This window comes from Eretmochelys imbricata, chromosome 2 (genome assembly GCF_965152235.1).
Source record: "Eretmochelys imbricata isolate rEreImb1 chromosome 2, rEreImb1.hap1, whole genome shotgun sequence".
In the NCBI taxonomy this organism is placed as follows: Eukaryota; Metazoa; Chordata; order Testudines; family Cheloniidae; genus Eretmochelys; species Eretmochelys imbricata.
In genome coordinates, this window is record NC_135573.1 from 183,050,469 (window position 1) to 183,066,636 (window position 16,168).

The following is a 16,168-nucleotide window of genomic DNA, read 5'->3' on the forward strand; positions in this document are numbered from 1 at the left end:
CGCATTGAGTTGCCTTTTTAAATGAATTCTCTTCAGTCACATTTGGCTCCTTTCACATTTGATTCCTATGAACATTTGAGCGATCAAGTCATTGGCATAGCTGTATTCTAGTCATTGAAGCTCTGCTGTTTGACACCTGCTGGGGATCTGGCACTCAGATCTTCCCTAAAATTCGAGGGGCTATTCAACATGTGACCAACTTTCTTTGAATATTGTTTTGTTTGTAAAATTCACACTTGTTAATATGCTCACAGGGGCTTGAAAATCAGCTGCAAAGAAAAATCAAAATCCATTTGTCTTAGCTGGCAGAACTGCTACTGGTGCATATTTACTGTGGTATAATCTAATAATGGCCCGTTGGTCCTGAGCACAAGTTTCTGCAGTACTTCTGGCTTCACGCTGGATCTACGTGGGCTTGCGATGTCACGTGCTATACTAAAAACATGGGGTGACATTGGGGCCCCATATTAGTATTGGTTTTATGTGGACCTTTCCCTTTCCCAAATTAATACTTCTTTGTGAGAGGGGCCTCCATCAATACAGGGGTAACTAGATGAAAATTAATGGCCTCTGATATACAGGAGGTCAGACTAGGAGATCTAATGATCCCTTCTGACCTGAAACTCTATAAATAATCCCACCAGCATAATATTCATTTTCATGTGGAAAAAATATAGGTATATTCAGACCAGCCCTAATTCAGCCCTACATGCCATTAGATTTACCTTTTTTTTTCTGTTCAGTTTGCAGGCCCAATTTTATCCCAAGGTATTTTGGGAACAGAATTTTTTTAAGCTAAACAAAGATTTAATAGAATATCCACTGATAAAAATAAAAGCAAAGCAAGGGACAATAAAAGTCCAGAAAGCAGTAGAAAATGTCTCTCGATGGAACATAACATGGGGGAAGAAATATCAGGAATGTCATGTTTTTAAAAGGTGGCCACTCTTCAGGTAATATTCATTTAATATGAAGGAGAAAATCTGGCTTGTAAATTCTTCAGGATGGGGGTCATCAGTGAAATCCTGGACCCAATGACTTGACGTTCCTGGTAAAATCCTGGCCCCATTGATTTCGCCCCAGGTCATCATATATTTTTATACAGCACCTAGCACAATAGAACCTAGATGGGGAACTGTGGGCACGACCATAACAACAAGGACAGCAACAACAATCTAAGATGATCTGGGTGCAGTACAGTTTGTTCTGCTACATTCAGGTGGCGTCCACTTTTCCTGGCTGTTTATTCAGATACATTAGAAAGTATTTCTGAGTGTTATTCAATAACAACAATTAATTTTACATGGACTTGGGAAGTGTCGCTAAGTAAGCTTCAGAGAATAGTGCAGGGAGTTTTTTTGTAATTTTATGGAGTACTTTAGCTGGAACCCCAGGTGGAAGACAAGAGATATTTCTTAGTAGTATTTAACTGCATGGGAAAATTTGGCAGCAATAAAAGACATTTCTTGCTGAAGACTCTTTAAAAACATCAGAAAAAGTATAGCACTTCAACAACCTTAGGTTTCTGTAACACTCTTTTTGAAGTCTGCACAAAGACAATAAATGCATGAAATGTGTAATCAATCCAAAACCACTGTTGTTGCCAGCTGAGAAGTCTTTCCGAGGCTTTTGCCTGTGGCCTCAAGTGTTAAGGCCAAACCAGTTTATATAACAGAGATTACTACCACTTTAACATGGTAAAGTAGCATCCAGAAACCTAATAAAGATCAGATTACCAGTCCTGAAGTTATAGTATTACAAACTAGCATGAAAGATCTAAATCAGAATAGTGGGGTGGGGGAGGAAAGTATTGAACTTATTTGGTTTTGGAGTGCTTTTCTTCTCAGGAACATGAGTTAATAAAGAATAACCTCTTTATATAGTAGTCAATCTATAAAATTGGATCACTAAATCCACGTTCTTGAATCTTCTTTTCTATCTCTAATAACTTTATTGGATAGACTCTTGTCCTCTTATATAATTTCTGTACATGCTAACAGGACATTTCTACTTTTTAATGATAAACTAGCACAGGAGGCATGAAATAAAACAGTAACTATGATATTCTGTCTATTGCTGAAGATTTGCTCAATAGCAGTGAGTTGTTTTTATAGCCATATAGATTTGGCTTTTCTGAGTTTATATGGTTTGGATTTTACTTCCAGTGTTTCATTTGGCATGTAGTGCTTGACAACACTAGCATTGGACTGTAAGGTAGACAAATAAAGTTTTGTGGGAAGAAAATGTTCGCTCAGAGATTCCAGTGCTGAATATTGTGAAAAACTAGGCAAGGAATGTTTACAGCAAGCCAGTGGGCAATCCTCATTCCTTTCCACTTCCAAAATCATTTTCATCTTCTTTCTTTCCCCAGATAATTTTTTTTTTATTGGGAATTAAACTAAGTTAAGTACCTTTATTTCCTAATATATTTTGTCTAAAAATTTCACCAAGGTCTCTTTAAGTGCAATTGGCTAAAGCAGAGCAGCTAATCTTTACAACCGTTAGGGAAGAATTGGTCTGATCACTAATTTTACAGCTGTCCTGCCTTCACTATCCTGCAGAATTTCTTTGGCAGGCTGCTCCAGTTCCTATGCTTATGATGATAATGAATTGAATTGGTTGTGAGCTATATGAGCTTTCCAGGTAGTGGGCTTGATTCTGCTCTCAATTACATTCATGCACTTTATAGCTAGGGGGCTAAATTCTGCTCACATTTAGGGCTCAGTTGTGTCTATTAAAATCTGAAAGTAATCTTTACTTTAAAGAGAAAGGTGACAGATTAGATGATGTCTTTCAAATTCAGTGAGAAAATGTCAAGTTTCTAACATCACCTTTCTGTTCATGATTCAGTGTGGAGACAATCTGGATCTGAGAGCCAATGATTGCATCTGCAGCATCATATCTATTGCAATCCCTGCCCTGAATCTCCATAGTCATAAACACTAGGTGGATAAAACAAACATGAACAGATGGGGTTGAAGAAAGGAACCCAAGGAAATAATCAGAAGATACTGGGCAGCCCAATAAGCAGCTGTTGCAGCACACCATTGTCAAGTTTTCTGCAAGCATCACAGAAAAGTTTTGAGGAGGGACTTGAAAGGTGGACAATGAGGTGGCTTTGCAGATACAGTATTTACAGGGAGCTCCTCCAAGGATAAAAGGCAGCATTCTACCTTGATTTGTTGTACAATAGAAGGTGCAGCCATTAAAGATTCCATGATACTTTCACCAAAAAAAGGATGCAAACTCCAGTGGCTTGGGCAGATTCCAGCTTGGTTAATTACATTCTGCCTCTGGAAAATTCCTAAATTGCAAATCGCATTGGATACATACTCTTCACCTTTGATCCTAAGCTGATGCACAGCCTGGTTAAAAGAAAAGGAGGACTTGTGGCACCTTAGAGACTAACCAATTTATCTGAGCATAAGCTTTTTTTTTTTTTTTGTCATAGCATGGTTGTTTGTGCTTCTAAATAAACAAACACACCAATAAACGCCGGGTTTTATCCCACAGGTGACCACATTTCAATGGTAATTTAAGTGCTCACTCTCTCAATAAATGGCTAAGTCAGCAAATTTACTAACATGAGTAATCTTTACTCACACAAGTAGTTCCACTGATTGTGTCCTGTCCACATCCATCTTCTTTAATGTGCTGAGGCACACACCTGAAGATCTGTACCCCCGCCTTTCTTTCTCCTTAACCCTTTCTTTACTCTAAAGTCTGCCCTGGGTTTTCTATAATCCATTTAAATCTACCTGCATGAAATTTACAATTGTCCGTATCTTATTTCAGGAGATGGCATCATTTGGGATTCAGTAACTGGGCAATAATGAACCATGTAGCACTTTACATGGCAGAATATCAGTATTGAAATCATTCACAAACATTAGGAACCCTGGTAGTTCAAGAATGAGACCTAGTACCTTGATCATACAATGTGCTGAAAAGCCTGTCCCCAATGGAGCACTTCACTAGCATGTGCTCAAAGGACTTCAGTTGGACTTGTCACACACTTAAAGGGAAGCATGACATATATGCTTTGCTCTACACCAGGCTCTATCATAGATGAATTAATACACTTGGAAAGGTCAGACTAAACGGAATTGCTCTTCCTCTAGTTCATGAAGCCGAATTACAACAGGGATACATATTTATGGCCAATCTTACTGTTTCTATTGCAGCACAGACCTGGCTATCTGAGAAGGTTTTAGGGATGTATTAAAAACATTTCCAGGAATGAGGTTTTGGATGAATGCGGGAATTTTACATTGGAAGGCACATTTCTGTTAATCAGATTATCATTCATTGGGATTATATTGCACCACTATGGGGAAAGTGAGGACTTTCAAGTAGACTGTTCTTTGCAAGGCTAAAGGAGCTTATTCAGTAGTTCAGCTGTGTCTAATAAAATCTGAATTCAAAGTTAAAGAATGGCCCATGTCAACTGACGTCAAACCTTGATATTAATCTGTCATCTAAAGTATGTAGTTAAAGTAGATTGAGATTGATGCGGCAGTGTCAAAATTTATGTCGTACAATACAATAGCCATTTTTTAAAAATTATAGAACTAACCGTACTTTTGCCAATCACCACGATTTTCAGCCTGCTTGTATGTTACATTCCTCTCCCCATGCAGCTTCTCACGGTAGTAAATTAAGCACATGTGTAAGTGTTTTTGGGATCAAAGCCTAAACGGGAATGGAGACTGATCTGTCTTCTCATTCCAGAGGGGCCTCGTTTCACATCACAACTGAGGTGCTTGGCACAGGGCAATATGGGGAAGCTTGTACTTCTGTTGCCTTTGCTGTACCTGCTCTGCGTATAAATAGAGGGGTTCACTTTCCAGAGCCATCAGCCTGGCATCTTTCACCAGAACTAGGTCATCTTTGGAAACAGTAAACGTTAAAAAGGAAAAACAAAGTATAAACACTAATTCGAGCCTCGCATAACAGTGGATGGTTAAACACAAAGACCTGGGAGAAACAGTCATCCCCTGCTATTTCACGGGTCATTCTGAAATTAAAGTTCTTTAATGTCCCTTAGGAGGATAACTTTAACTTTCAAACACTCATGTCCTTCACTAGCCTTTAGAAGCTGCTTAGCTTTCAAGATGAGCTAAGCAAATCACATTGCATCTCTTTGTTGTTGTTAATGTTGTTGATTGGCATCTGAAGGACAAGTTTCCTCTGGGAATATCTGAAATGTTCTGCTGAAGTAACATATGTTCAGTAAGGGAGGGGGAATGACGTGCATTGTCTGCTATATGACGGGAGAACACTAGACAGTAAAACAAATTACCAAGAGCTATGCCAAAAGGAGCAAGAAACATTAAATCATGGAAAACATTCCTACCAAAATGACCAGAGAATATTTTAAGGGAGAAAATACCTTAAAAGGAGAGTTTTAAGAAGGCACGTGAAAAAGTTGGGATCTATCGTAGTTTTTAGTTTGTAGTATTTATTTTATTCCAAAATAATTTTGGAAAGAGAAGCGTTGTTAAAAATATTAGAATGTGTCTGTTAAAATAAAATAAAGACCCTAAGGCTAAGATTTTCAAGCATAGGGGCCTAAAGCTGGGCTCTTCAATCCTTATCATTTTTACTATTATCACACCCATACCATAAAGTGAAATAAAATAGCCTTTGATGATAAACTTCAAATTGAGAGGGCCAATCATTAGAGCTGGTTGAAAGTATAAAAATCTATTTTCATGAAAAAAATTCAAAATTGTTTTAAGAACATAAAAACTGCCAGACTGGGTCAGAGCAATGGTCCATCTAGCCAAATATCCTGACTCCAACAGTGGCCAGTACCAGAGCTTCATGGGGAGTGTACAGAACAGAGCAATTTGGAGAGATCCACCCTTAACATAAGAATGGCCATACTGGCTCAGACTACAGGTCTATCTAGCCCAGTATCCTGTCCACTGACAGTGGCCAGCGCCAGGTGCCCCAGAGGGAAAGAACAGAACAGGCTGATCCATATCCCCTGTCAAAAAGTGTACTGAGTGATGCTCCTTGTCCACTTGTTTTTTGACCCCCTCAAAGAATTCTAGTAGATTGGTGAGGCATGATTTCCCTTTAGAAAAACCACATTGACTATTCCACAACAAGTGATCCATAACCCGTGAAGTCCATTCCAAGCGTCTGGCAAACAGAGGCTAGGGACACCATCCCTGCCCATCCTGGCTAATAGCCATTGATCGACCTATCCTCCATGAACTTATCTAGTTCTTTTTGAACCCTGTTATAGTCTTGGCCTTCACAACATCCTGTGGCAAAGGATTCCACAGACATTGTGCGTTGTGTGAAAAAAATACTTCCTTTTGTTTGTTTTAAACCTGCTGCCTGTTAATTTCATTTGGTGACCCCTAGTTCTTGTGTTATGAGGAGGAGTAAATAATACTTTCTTATTTACTTTCTCCACACCAATCATGATTTTATAGACCTCAGTCATATCCCCCTTAGTCATCTCTTTTCCAACCTGAAAAGTCCCAGTTTTATTAATCTCTCCTGATACGGCAGGCGTTCCATACCCCTGATCATTTTCGTTGCCCTTTCTGAACCTTTTTCAATTCCAATATACCTTTTTTGAGACGGGGCGACCACATGAAACTGCAGGACTACTAAGTGTCGTCTGTAACCTATCATTCAAATCAGCTTCTGTACCAAATGACTGGAGGATAGCTAATGTGATGCCAATCTTTAAAAAGGGCTCCAGAGGAGACCCCGGCTATTACAGGCTGATAAGCCTGACTTCAGTACTGGGCAAACTGGTTGAAACTATAATAAAGAACAAAATTGTGAGATACATAGATGAACATAATTTGTTGGGGAATAGTCAATATGGTTTTTGTAAAGAGAAATCATGCCTCACCAACCTACTACAATTCTTTGAGGGGGGTCAACAAACATATGGACAAGGAGGATAGAGTGTACTTAGATTTTCAGAAAGCCTTTGACAAGGTCCCTCACCAAAGGGTCTTAAGCAAAGTAAGCATCATGAGATAAGAGGAAAAGTCCTCTCATGGATTGGTAACTGGTTAAAAGGAAACAAAGGGTAGGCATAAATAGTCAGTTTTCCGAATGGAGAGAGGTAAATAGTGTTGTCCCCCAGGGGTCTGTACTGGGACCAGTGCTGTTCAACATATTCATAAATGATCTGGAAAAAGGGGTAAACAGTGAGGTGGCAAAATTTGCAGTGAGGTGATGCGAAAATATTCAAGATAGTTAAGTCCCAGGCAGACGGCGAAGAGCTACAAAAGGATCTCTGGGTGATTTGGCAACAAAATAGCAGATGAAATTCAATGTTGATAAATGCGAAGTAATGCACCTTGGAAAACATATTCCCAACTGTACATATAAAATGATGGGATCTAAATTAGCTGTTACCACTCAAGAAAGAGATCTTGGAGTCATTGTGGACAGTTCTCTGAAAACATCCACTCAATGTGCAGCGGCAGCCAAAAAAGCAAACTGAATTTTGGGAATCATTAAGAAAGGGATATTACCTCTACATAAATCCATGGTACACCCACATCTTGAATACAGCATGCAGATGTAATCGCCCCATCTCAAAAAAAATATATTGGACTTGGAAAAGGTTCAGAAAAAGGCAACAATTATGATTAGGGGTATGGAATGGCTACCATATGAGGAGAGATTAATAAGACTGTCTTCCATAGCACCTGCACTGTGAGAATTCTCTCTTGCTTTTTAGGGCTGCTTTACACTGCTCTGGGCCATTTATCTTGCTTAAAAGGGCCAGAGCAGAAGTAGAAGCTTATATCCCTCCCCGCCTCATGACTGCATTTAAAGGCCTAGCAGTAATTAATAGTATAACTTTCAAAGTTTAAATTAGTCTCAGTCACCTGTCACTTGAACAATGCGTTAGTTTGAAAAATGGTCACACTGCCTATGAACCTGTTGAAAGAGTCCGTTTTGTGTGCGGTACACGAGCACTCAGAAATATACTGCACCTCTGCCAAATCAGATAATTAACAAAATAAAATAGTTAAAATTCAGTGTACAGGGTATATGAAGGCAAATCAGCTCTGCAGCCATAGGGACATAGATGGGCTGCCTGAGAAACAGATCTGTTAAATAAATATATTCTTCATATGCTAACCCCAAATCTGTTTCATAAAAATAGAGCCCTCTTAATTGAATACCTGCTAAAGGAGTAGATGTGTTTTTGGCACACCAGAGTTGTACATTTAATAGGTTTTGCAGTGCCTGGAAACCTTCTAACCTACCTACCTGATTACATACCACCAGACACACAACATCTGGGCAGATATTTATCTTGTTAAATTGAACATGCACCTGGCCCCTTAATTATCAGCTATAATTGACAACTTCATCATCTCAGAGCACTTCTCTGCCCATGCCATGCTGGTACAGGTAATTAGGTAATAATTAATGATGCTTTAAGTGCATTTGTTTCTAGGAGCTCAGTTTTTCCATACTTCTGTTAAAAATGTGTGTTTTATCACATGAAAGGCTGAGCATGAATGAAGACCAGCCTAGTTTGTCACAAATGTCTTAGTGCACAACAGTGCACCAAATGGGGTGACCAGATATCCCAGTTTTATAGGGACTGTCCTGATATTTGGGTCTTTGTCTTATATAGTGTGACAAAGTTCCTCCTCTACCTTGGTGGGTCTTGCACTTATTGGTAGATTTGCTCACCTTGGAGCTTCAAGGCAGCCGTTAGCTTGGCCATTTTTCTGAATCCACAGTCCAGGTCAACTCCTCCTGTGTCTGACCAGGAGTTGGGAGGATTTGGGGGGAACCCGGGCCCACCCTCTACTCCGGGTTCCAGCCCAGGGCCCTGTGGAATGCAGCTGTCTAGAGTGCTTCCTGGAACAGCTGTGCGACAGCTACAACTCCCTGGGCTACTTCCCCATGGCCTTCTCCCAACACCTTCTTTATCCTCACCATAGGACCTTCCTCCTGGTGTCTGATAATGCTTGTACTCCTCAGTCCTCCAGCAGTCCGCGTTCTCACTCTCAGCTCCTAGTGACTCTTGCTCCCAGCTCCTCACATGCACACCACAAAATGAAGTGAGCTCCTTTTTAAAACCCAGGTGCCCTGATTAGCCTGCCTTAATTGATTCTAGCAGCTTCTTGATTGGCTGTAGGTGTTCTAATCAGCCTGTCTTAATTGTCTCCAGAAGGTTCCTGATTGTTCTGGAACCTTCCCTGTTACCTTACCCAGGGAAAAGGGACCTACTTAGCCTGGGGCTAATGTATCTGCCTTCTATTACTCTCCTATAGCCATCTGGCCCGACCCTGTCACAATAGGTGCCTATTACTCCCTACCCCCTGTCCTGATTTTTTAACACGTGCTATCTGGTCACCCTAATACCAAAGAACTAACACTGAACTGGTATAGTTTAATTTTAAAGGCACAAGCCCATAGGCAGGCATCTTGGGCCAGGTTATATACTGCTAGGGTGACCAGATGTCCCAATTTTATAGGGACACTCCTGATTTTAAGGTCTTTTTCTTATATAGGGTCTTATATTGGGTCTTTTTCTTATATATTACCCCCCCCCCACACACACACACCTGCTGTCCCGATTTTTCTCATTTGCTGTCTGGTCACCCTATACACTGCAGACAGAAGCACAAAAAGCAGAAAGCAAAATTCCCAGCCTATGAACCATAGTACAAGGTCAGGGATGGGGGACGACATTCTGCGATGAAGCCCAACTTTCATGCGGTACTTCCTTCAACTCCCCAACTTTCAGCCTGTGGAGAAGGAGGAAGGGAGAAGGCATCTGATGGACAGGAGGGCAGCAGTGCCCAGTGGTGTATCCTGCAGTGCTTAATCTCTGCCCTCTCCCTCCCTGAAGTCAATCAGCAGCTATTGGGCTGATGAGCAGCACAAGGTTTGTTTTCATTAGGGTTAAAAGATTTTTTTTAAAGGTGTCAGCTCCCACAGCCTGACTAACCCCTTTTGAAGCTCTGGTGTTGACAAAGCAAGTTGTATTTTAGCATAGCCTCCTCCCTCAATAAAGTTCATAGTCATGGAGGCACAGTGCCTGGGTCTAAGGGATATAACAAGATCCTTTAATTTAACTTGAGTTCCTTCTGTTTTATGTGCCACTTAATCTTGGCCTCCCAAAGACTGTAATTTCTTTTGTTTTAAAATTAATTTTCTTTTTCTTGATCATTTTTTTTTCTTGTTGAAAATCAGAAGGGAGGGAAACATTTTATCTCTGCTTTTAACTATCTTTCAGCAATCTCTCAAATAAAATATATATAGAAACTTTAAATCGCTGCAATCTTCTTACTGAATTTAAAACTTGAAGCACGTATTCTGATCCTAACTAATAACTGAGCATTTCATTTTTATTCAGCTTTCTCTTGTCTGCGGTCACCATAAAAATAACACTGTAAACAACATCTAAATATCCATCAGAATTAAAAACAAATCCACACTGCACAGCCATGATTATTCAATTTAGATAAACATTGGGGATAACACCTCCTGATCTCTTTACACATGATATGCACAACCACAGGTTTGGTGTAAGGCACACAGTATTTGACCCTTGCTGGCAGAGCACTATATAAAGGAGGTCAGTATCATTATCTCCATTTTACAGATGGCAAAACTGAGGCACAGAGAGGGGACATGAGTTGTCCAAGGTCACCCAGCAGTCTATCAGCAGAAGTGGGAATAGAATCCAGCTCTCCTGAGTCCCAGCTGGGTGCTCTATCCACTATACCACACTACCTCTCACTGAAGTCAGTGGAATTGTACCAGTTTATGGTCATATGATGGCTCTTCAGCACTGTGAAGACTCTTCAAGGTCACCAATTCACCAGGTATTAATGATTCTTCCCGATAGCTGAATTGCTGGCTAACTTTTTAAAAAATTGCACATTTAGAGGTTGCTGGTTTTCAAATGATACAACGTACATTAAAACGGAGGGCACCGTGAAATTCCAGTGGAAGATACTGCTATAAGTTAATTCCTTCAGACACACATGGGTAATTATAGTATGGCTAGATCATTACAACTGTACACATAATTTCCATTGCCCTTTTGTAAAACAATTAATTTCTCTGCCTTCCAGGTTTACTTCCACTAAAACTGTTCTCAGATGAAAACCTCTATTCATATGCATGTTTAAAATGTTAAAACCTTGGAAGTGAAAATCTGAGCAGATGTAGGCCATGAAATCCACTTGTCCATCTGAATATGACACCAATCCTTTGAAAAACAGATGCCATCAAGTGCATTGTAACTCTGGCACCAAGCTGCCTGAAAGTACAGCAGTTGTATGGCATAATTAAATAAACTGGTCTCAAAAAAGGAGGTAAGATCAGCTTTTCAACACAGAAGGAGTTAGTGTATTGTTAACTATAGTTAACTAAGGGGCCCAAAAATCATAACAGTCGGATATCAGCACATTACAAAACTACATTTAAACTTTTTCCAACAAGAAGTTATGACCTAAGAGCAAAATACATTTTTTAAAAAATTGCAAATAAAACATTAGTAATATGAGCTTCCCACTTAAAAAATTTCAAACCTAGTGGTGCAGATTCTCAGCTGGTGTAAAGCTACACATATTGAGCCTGGCCAAAGATCTGGCCCTTTAAGGTACGTCTACACTGCTCGTTTCTTTTGATGGCATGTGGAGCACATACCTGTGTAGCCCCTCCATACCCGGGGGTATAAATAGCAGCGTCACCTGTGAGCCGCAGCTTAGGCAAGTTTCAGAGTAGCAGCTGTGTTAGTCTGTATCCACAAAAAGGAAAGGAGGACTTGTAGCGCCTTAGAGACTAACACATTTATTTCAGCATAAGCTTTCGTGAGCTACAGCTCACTTCATCGGCAAGTAGAGTAAAGACGCATCCTATGGGTGTGTGCTCACGTACAGACCCGACGCAGCTCTCTGCTCATGCAAGCAGTGCCTCCCCCTTTGCACTGCTTTTTGTAGCAGGGTAGCATCCTGCTGCTCCCTGCTTCTGGAGCCTTTTCCTGCAGCAGGAAAAGACTCCCACCGCATGAAAGGCACTGGCCTGGGAGAGGCAGTGGGGAAACGCACAGGAAGCTCCACGCTGCCGAGCCTTTCCCCACTGCCTCTCTGCTGCCAGAGCTTTTCCTTGCAGTAGGGAAAGACTCTGGCAGTGGGGAAATCTCAGCCTTCCTCTGCTGCCTGCCCCCTGCCAGAGCCTTTCACTGACGTGTAGCTGCACACCACAGCATAGTCACAGTGTGCTTTTCACTGCGGCATGTAGCTACATGTACACTACCTGCTGGTGCCAGTCTCTAGTGTAGAAATAGCCTTAAAGAGCAATGTGGCCTGACAGTCTGAGGTCTGGAAGAGCTGTTCATAAAGCAAATAATTAATTATTTTAGACTGTGGGCTGGTTTGTTCCTTTTGCATCCTCAAGTGCATTGCAATTCCTCCCCAGGAGGAATTCAGCCTGGCTTAGACAGAATTCCACCCGTAGGCTCCTGGACCGTTCACACCAGCGTGGCCATTGAATCAGACTTGGAGAAGATACGGCATTCAGTCAACTCCACACCCAGCCAATTTTGCTGGCTAAGGTAGAAAGGTGGGGCAGGGAAGATGAGCCTTGAGTTGATCCTGTCCTCCTAATCATCCAGACATCTTTCTGGAAGACGACATAGATTCTAGGAGGAAGCAGGAAATAAACCACTCCCATCTCCCTTTTTCTCCGAGCTAGCTTTAATCCAGCCTGTACGGGTGACAATAGCAATGAAAGCAACAACACTGGCTTCAGAAATGGCTAGTGAACCCAGTATGTATCCAAGGTCCACGTGGGTTTGTACTATTCATGCTGAAGCATACACTGCACTGTCTTCACTGCTATTGGTACTCACACCAGATGGACTTTAAGATAGCTTGGGAAAGCTAGCCCATGTACAGCTTTTGTGACTGCCCCCCCTTCCCCCCACCCCAAGTAGCAGTGCAAGATCTCTTTAGGTATTTAATGGCTTCCTTCAATGTGTCCTCTCCTCAAACATTCTGGCATTAACCATAGCGACAGTTACATATGCTTAAAATTTTGATCAGAAAAACAACAGAACCACTCAGGGCAGTACGCACCACACCCGGTGCTGAGTGTTTGCAAGACCAGGCCCAAAAGGCGTGGTTAAAAGTACCACACTTCATTTATTGTTCTTTACCCATTGTTGTTCTGTGCTTTGCTTGTTTAAAAAAAGACCTAGAGTGACCCCCAGAGGGCAGTATCAAATCATCAATATGCATTCTTGGGACAGGAAATCCATTGCTAGGTCCTATAAATAAACACATTCACATGATAACAAGAGAGATATTAGGAGACCCAAATGTTTCTGGTTATTATTTTAGCTGCTGCTTCACTTAAAGCTTTTACTAATCCTCAAAAGCAAAATGTTTGCTGAATTCCTGTTCTGCAAGAGCGTCATCATACCCTGCTTTGCTTACAGAATGTTTTCTTTTCCCTGGAGAAAGCTTTCCTGGTGAAGAACATTTGTTTTTACTTTCAAGGGTGATAGCTACATGTCATGACCCAGACCTGCTTTGAGTATTCATATCTCCTTTGGCCTTGCACTAGATAAAGCAATGGTCTTTCTCCAGTAAAATGTGCTTTGATTCAGAGTTCAGATACTAACTAAACTAGTTGGTCCTTCTTTATTTACCTGATAGTTTTCCCTTATAAACCACTGCTGCTTGAAGGTTCCTGTGTAATTTGAGATCATTTTAAATATTCACAAAGAGGGCTAAAACCCAAAGCATCTTTTGCTGTTACTCCTGTTTGTATTTTTTTGACTTTTTATTATAAATTAACTTTACATTTCAAACTGAAAAGTCAGTTCACCCTGAAAAGTGGGACTTTTTCAAAAATGTCCAATGTCCAAAAATGTTCAAAAATGTCCCATTCTGACCATTTCAAAACAGGACATTTGTTAAAAATGACCCTTTTCCGCAGTCTCAGTTTTGACAAATCAGCCTTTTCTGACAAAAAATAGTTCTGTTGAAAAATTCCTGACTAGCTCTCATTAATATCAATGGGCGCAGGATCAGGCCAGTGGGAGTTGAGAGGTGCTGTCAAGATCCTAGTTAGCAAAACCAGTTAAGTCAAACAAAATAGAACTCGCTCCACAGTGGGACCAAGATTTGGTCCTTATTATTTATTATGGAGCAATATCTTGAAGTCCTTTTCTCAGTTTTCAGACTTTACTCACGCAAACTCCCATTATTATTTTTGTATGTCTAAGTGTACCACTCCCACTGTGTGAGGTAACCATCTGCCACTCGGTCACAACCTGCAGGAGTTTTGGACTGGTTCATCCTTTGCATTAGAACCATGACATTTAACGTGAGAAAGGACATCTATTGATTTATCTATTTATTTTACTATAAATTTTGATTCTCTTCTGTTGCCCGTGAGTTAATGACATAATGGTAGCAAAAACTATCTAAGCCCTTCATTTTGTAGGTACAATGGACTAAACCCTGGGGTCTGATTCAGTCTTACTCCTTAGTCAGGCTAACTCATGACTGGCAGTCTTATAGACAGTAGCAAATATTGTACACCATATTTGGTCCTGTATGTCAACATTAAAATATGGTTGCCTAAAACCATATTTAGGTTTCTAGCCCAGCAAATTCCATGGAAGTCAGTAGGTTACTCTCATATGCCTTTGCAGGACTGCGACCTTACTACTTCCTCAGGAGCTAAACATTTTAAATGCATCTTGCTTCAGGTGCTATTAGTACAGTGCTTTAATTTCCATCCCTCCACCATTAGAGGCATGTTCTGTGACATCTCACTTTCACCCACTCGGTTATGTTCTCTACTGCCATTGAGAAAGCAATGTTGATCCTCAATATATGCAGAGTTCAATGAATATGTCCTCGACCTCAGAGCTAATGCTCTCAGATTTTTATTCCTTAGCCTGAAAAAGTCATGATTTCTAACATGCTAGCTCATGCTCCGCTCTAAATTTGTAGTTGCTAAGCCTCGTTCTCCTTCCCCCTTAAACCAGTTTCAGACTGGTATAACTCCACTAGCGCCAGTCGAGTTAATCCGGATTTATACCAGTGCAAGAGCAGGGCCACACAGAGGGTTTTTGGGCCAAAACTTGAAACTGAGCACATATCCCCAAAACTGAGACCCCAAAGGAAGGGGGTGGTTCGAGAGACAGCCCACCCAACACTCACCTCGCAGCAGCAGCTCCTGTTCCGTGGGGCTGGGGCTGGATTCCCATTCAGGCAATTGCAGCCTGGTGCACATGATCACAGCACCACTCAGGTTTGGCTGGACTGTCCCTACATCATGAGGGAGGGGCATCCAGGCCAAATTTGAGTGAGTGTGTTGCAACCAGGCACAAGGGGGGTCTCAGCACCAAGTCACTCAACTTCTCTTTTCCTCAGTTATCCATCTGTAAAATGGGGAGAACAGCATTTCCCTCTCTTATAGAATGCTGTGAGGATAAATACATTAACAATTGTGAGGTGCTCAGAAACTTCAGCACAGGGACCATGTAAATATCTTAGCTAGCCAGAAATATCTGAAAGTCAAAATGATCTAAATATATATTTAACAGAACATTGTTAGGAAATTTGGGCCTTAAATTTAGGTTCTGCGAAAAAGAAATAAAAAAAGAAAACGTGGGGGGGGGGGGGCGGGAGAAGAAAAGAAAGGAAAGAAAAGGAGGTTGCAAACCTTTTGTACTAATAGAAATGTTCTTGATTTTTTTTAATCTTTTATAGTTTTTATTTTTTTATTATTTAAACATTCTCCACTGAAGTGTTGGGACCGGAATCATAACAGCATTAATTGGTGATACTACCTGGAGAGCAAAAGCAACTAAAAACAAAAAGTAAAACTTTAATTAACTGTCAAAGCAGAGTAAACAAAGTAAATAAAGTAAGTGCCAAATGTCAGCAAACAGCATCAACACTGAAAAGTAAATACAATTGTTAGAGTTTTAATATTTTGGGGAGGATTCAGAAGTGCTCTTAATCCTAGTGGTGGGCCAAGTTATTGGTTGTAGTATGGGAGTCCTGAACACCACATTGGACCCAGTTAAATGCCTGGTATGTAAGAGTAGGGAGTTGGGCGCATAACATCCTTCCCAGGATTAAATAAATAAAGCTGTGTTCAGGCACTTAAAATCCAGCCCATG